The sequence below is a fragment of the Nanorana parkeri genome, unplaced genomic scaffold, assembly GCF_000935625.1.
Source record: "Nanorana parkeri isolate BGI_ZX_2015 unplaced genomic scaffold, ASM93562v1 scaffold307, whole genome shotgun sequence".
NCBI lineage: Eukaryota > Metazoa > Chordata > Amphibia > Anura > Dicroglossidae > Nanorana > Nanorana parkeri.
In genome coordinates, this window is record NW_017306575.1 from 1,376,379 (window position 1) to 1,382,072 (window position 5,694).

A 5,694-nucleotide genomic window follows, 5' to 3' on the forward strand; every position below is an offset into this window, starting at 1 on the left:
AGGTACTTGGAAGTAATTCTGAAGCAATGTGAAAAAGTGTCAAACTATGTAAAATTTTTTTTAAAAAAGTATAATTGCCAAGTAAAATGTAACAATTAAAAGGAAAGAAGAAAAGTCCTTATATCAGGGCTGGACATATCTCAGGATCCAGGTAGCCAATGCTCCTTAAAAATTACAGCTGGCTCCTAACGTTTGAGCTTTTCTCTAGTTGTTGTCAATGGAGGTGGCTCCTAAAAAATCTGCTGCCTCCTGGATTGGACAAACTGGCTCCTGAAATCCATATGAGTTTGTCCACCCCTGCCTATCGTATCACAATCTTATGTAATATATAAAATAAAAACTGCTTACAAAAAAAAAATAATTCAGAAATCAAGAACATTTCCAAAAAAGTAGAATATAGAAAAGAAGAAAAATATAAAAGTTAGCTGACACTTGAGGCCATATTAGCAGTCTATTTACCTGATAGTAGACAACTCCCTGTGTGGGAAAGTTTGCCAAAGCATCCTGTCTTACGAGATTGATCTAATATACTGCTAATACACATGAGCCATCACTCATCATTCCACTATACATTAGCATAGCTTACATAGTCAAAGAGTTAGCCAGACATGTTTACACACAAACAATGCAAAGTATTCACGTTTTACATAGGCTGCAAATGAAGACTCATAAAGCAGAAAAGTTTCACTTCCTTCACTACAACACCCTCAAAACATTCATCTTCTCCTTTATGGATTTACAAAAAACATTTCAGTTGACCAACTGATATGAAATATGGCCCGGTTAAATTATTACTGTGCATACAATATTATTCCAAGGTAACAATAACACATTACCGGAAAACTCTACTTTCATTATGGAAAGAAACAAAATTCTCTCTTCAACTCTGTAATGTGGAGTGCCCACTTCCTGATGAGGGCACTGCCTATTGGCTGCTGAAGTTGTCCATCACCTGGGTCTGCAGAAGGTCCTTTAAACCTTTCGCTGCCAAGGCCTTTTGTGCGTTTTTTGCACGTGTTATAATCCCCATTTTAGGCCTGAAAATTACTTATAAACCCCCCAAAAAAACATTATATATTCTAAAAGCAAAGACCCTGTAGAATAAAATAGTAGCAGTTGCAATTTTTATCTCACACAATATTAGCGAAACCCACAAATTTAGTAAAAGATGCACTTAAAATAAAAGTTAATTTTAATGCCCCAAAACACAATACGATATATATATTTTTTGTAAAATATAAAATATGAGGATATGACGAGTAAATAGATACTCAACATGCCCTAGTTAAAAACTGTGTGCGTCCTAGAAACGGCGACAAAATATGGTACCCCAATTGTCTACAGGGGATGTTTAAAAGCCAGTACAGGTCATCAGTTTTGAGATATATGTGAGCATTGCCTCAAAATGTATTGCTCTCACTCTGGCACACGCGACAATACCCAACATGTGTAGCAAAATTGTCGTTTTCGTACATACGCAAACCCATGTGTTTACATTGATACAAGCTCGCTCATGGGGGCAGGGGACTTTAAAAAAAAAAACATTTTTACATTAATTTTAATATTGTTTTTTTTAGTTTACTTAATTGCCATCACATGATAGCATACTAGTGGTGACAGGTACACTTAAGTGTCACTTTTCCACTCCAAAGAAGCTATGGAGAGCAGATCGTGCTCCAATAGCTTCTTCCCCGGCTTCTGCAGCCGGGCAATGACAGCTGAGGGACCGGAAGTAATGCAAACAGCATGTAGCATGTAAACATAGCCACCGGGAGTCTGTTTAAAGGGGCCCGCTGCCAGCGACATGACACGTCGGTGGGAGCAAATGGGTTGAGAGGAACTGAATTCTGGAAGTGGTGTCCACAAAAAAGGAACACAGAGAGCAAAGGACTGGTCGCCAGTATTGTCTTTGGTCTCACTGCAGCTGATCTTTTCCCCATGACTTACCATGCCTTGTTCTGTCTCTGTATAAGAGGGCAGCTATCTTGGTACAGGCAGTGCTTTCCTTTCTCAAGTCAAAGCCTCCAGCAAGGAGAATAGTGAGCAGTACAACAGTGACAACACCAAATCTCCTGAGACTAGTAGATGCAGCAGTGCCATAGATTTTATAGCACAGGATTAAAATGATGAGGATGTGGACACAATCACATACCAGGAAGTGCACTGCTATATTTCAGAGCCAATTCCAGGTAAAGGGTACATTTTTCAGGGTAATGCTTAGACACATTAACATTTCTAAAGGTTCACTAGAACATAGCAAACCTTCACTTTCTGAATTTCACTTTTAGGCCCAAATTTCACTTTTAGGCCCAACATTGTGATGCCACAAGGGTGCTGTAGTGAGACCAGTTAAGAGAGTGTCAGAGACTAGAAAGACATCACTAGTTCCCACCACCGGAAGAGGCACAGTGGAGGGTAGCAACTGAATATTCAAGTAACTATTTTTTTTTTTAAAGACAAATGGGGTTGGAAACTTTAAACAAATAAATATAGACCTATGTTATGATTTTCTAAACCTGTTAAATTCTTCTTTCACTTCTGTCACTCTAATAAGTCAAACAGGGGAATTTAGTATCCACTGGAATAAAAACACCTTCCCGAAATCTCATTTCCTGCTTGTGTAGCTAACTCCATTTTATACCAGAAACCTACAAAGAGGGGGGAGACCTCTCCAGCAAAACAGTTTCACATTTGCTTTTTCATTGCTAAAGGGGTGCGGATGATGCCCCTATTTATTCCAGCACAGAGATTGCTCAGGTGGTGATAATACCCTCCCATTTACTACCGGGAGGGTATACACTTTACAACCCTCGCAAGACTTGCGAGGGTTGTAAAGTAAATTTAAAAAACGTACGATCTGCCCATCTTGGACAGGCAGATCGTACTTGCGATGACTGCAATGAGGGGCGGGCTTCCGATGACTGCAAACGGGCAGTTATCGAACAAGCAGGCCACTAACCCGCCGAGAATCGTACAATTCCCGGCGGGTTTTCCAGCCTGCTTGTTCGACGGAAGACGTGCGATCGTACAGTAAAAACGGTTGCACGCCTTCCATACACTTTGCGATTATCGTACGATCGCGGGATTTCCCGTGATTCTCGTACCATAATCGTACAGTGTATGGGCACCTTTAGGCAAAGAGATTTTACACACGTTGGGGGGAATTTATCAAAACTGGAGCAGACAAAATGTAGAGCAAATTTGCACTGCAACCAATCAGCTTCTCTCTCATTTTCAACTCTTACCTGAGCAAAAGGAAGAGAGAGATGCTGATTGGTTGCCATGGGCAACTGCTCCAGTTTTGAAAAAATTTTAAAGGAGGTGAATTTCAGGTATAGGAGATCTTTATGTGTTTTCATATGAGGATACACGTCAGTCATTCTTATATTGGTCATGTGACAGCTTGCTGTACACTCTTTGCAGGGCAGTGAGGGGTAAGAACCTGTAGGGTCCCTTTCTGCAACAGAGCTATCTTCTCCTAGACCTCTGATACATGCCTGGGGCCGGTCCACGTTGGCTGCACACTGGGACACTCACAGGCATTACTGCCATACCCTGCTAGAATTTTGGCCAACTCGGCAGGAAATTTGAGCTGTGGGTGGCCCCGAAGGCATCAAACCACTTGACAATAGGAGATCCTTTCAATTGACTTTTGTGGAATGAACCAGTCCAAAAATGATCAGCCGAACAGCAGCTGCTTCCAATCAGATGAAAACAAGCCGGAAGCGAGGAATTCTCCATTCACAGTTTACCAAATCATCGCTAAAATCCATGCTGACACTGTCCTTTCTTCTGGAGGGTGGCTACTTTTGTTCCCCATGGTCCCTGTGTGTGTTGTAAAGTAGTCACCACTCCAAGCTCACTCCGGTGATGGACTACAATCTCAATACAAATTAGTAAACTAAATGCGAGATTGTAGTCGATCACAGGAGTGAGCTTGGAGCGGAGGCCACTTTATAACACACACGGGGACCATGGGAAACAAAAGTAGTCACCCTCCAGAAGGAAGGACAGTGTCAGCAAAAATTCAGAGATTATTTGAGAATCTTTGTTAAATGTTAAGGTACTTGAATGCATTTTTAAGAATTAACTCCTGAGTTTAGTGTCACTTTAGTGCGGGAATGAAAGCATGTACGGCCATCATCAGCCTGTAGTCCTACACCACGACATGTGTGGTGTGGTGGGGTGACAACACAGGGGTTGCCGGTTCTAATCCGGGTCAGGACACTATCATCACTAAATGCAGAGACATGAGACACATCAGAGACGTGCTGGTAGGTAAATTGGCCCTGTATGTATGTGAGATAAGGCCCTTAGATTGTAAGCTAGTTGAGGGCAGGGAATGATGTGAATTTGAAAAAACTTTGAAAAATTGTCAGCTCTATATAAATAGATGAATAAACAACTCTGCTCTACTTCCACTTTAAGGTAAATTATAATAAATAGCAACAGATTAAACAAATATCCAACGAGATGAGCAGGTGCAAGGGCTGAAAAAAAATATTGATTTTTGGGGTTTCCCTACAGTTTAAAGAGTCATAAAAGAACAAAAGGCACTGACAAAAAATAAAGATTGGAGTTAAAAAAAAACCCAAAGCCATCTCTGTCATCAGGGGATGCTGTCCATGTGATGGTGAAGCCTGGATCAGGGACATCCCATGTATAGACGATCCAGCTAGATGTGGCAGGTATTTCCCATTGAGTAATAGGGCGATTGTGGAGAATGAGCCGACAGTCCCTGTGCTATCCTAAATAATAAACACACACCGGTGTGGTCACGATTTCCCATCAATCACATAATAATGATGATCAATCACAAGTGATATCACCTAATCCAATAGCACAGGAGACAATCGTGACGGAGAGCAGACTACATGACATCACTGGTCCTGCAGATGATCTGCACATAAGGTAAGTCCAGGCAGGCAGCCGCCCCCCATTTTAGCACGCATGAAATAATGGTGGGGTGCTGCTTTGATTTACGTCCCGCACACTGCTCACCATGGGAGAGCAGGTCTACAATGAAGCCCAGCCTTTTCTCTCCGTGCCAGTAGATCGGAGCCTGCCCTCCCTCCTTCCAACCCCGATCACCCAGCCAAGAAGAAAGAAAGACCAGCTTACCGGACAACACCCCGCACAGGAGAGGAGCGCACAATGGCCGCACACAGGCTGCGATCCGGAGCTGGAACGTGTCCCCGGGATCCACAGAGCTGACAGCCAGCACTGCCTGCCGGCGCTCACAATGACTGAGGAAGGAGGAGGGGAGAGGCGGGGGAGGAGGTGGGCAGGCGAACAAATAACAGGGAGGGGAAGAGAGATGGAGTAGTGGCAGGGACGGCTTTGTCCGAGAAGAGAAGGGGGGAAAGTGTATGAAAAGTTATACAAGAGGGACATGGCGGTCATATGAGGGGGACAATACACACAGGATAAGATGTATCACCTGGCCCTGTGTGCATTGCCCACCTTCACGTTTCTACCTCATGTACACAGTGTATGGAGCCAAGCTGTTGCTGCTGCTGGACGAGTACAGGCCATGCATTGTAATCAAGCCCTCCAAGTTCTAAGGCCTCGGTCCCTTGGGGGCCATAGACGGTGAATTCGGACCTGCCTGACACACTATAGGTGTTAATAATAGGCCTCAGTAGAAGATGAAGAAATCACTGGCACTCCTCGGTTCAAGAATGTCAGACCATG

At 43.2% G+C, this 5,694-nt stretch overlaps 1 protein-coding gene across 1 annotated transcript in view; it reads right to left on the reverse strand.

The window, feature by feature from the left end:
- Window positions 1–5,174, reverse strand: part of DAPK1 (death associated protein kinase 1) — a 155,064-nt gene extending 149,890 nt beyond the window's left edge. Inside the window, exon 1 of the mRNA XM_018557873.1 lies at window positions 5,122–5,174. The gene's annotated coding sequence lies outside the window, so the exon portion shown is untranslated. The remainder of the gene's footprint in view (window positions 1–5,121) is intronic.
- Between the last annotated feature and the right edge of the window lie 520 nt (window positions 5,175–5,694).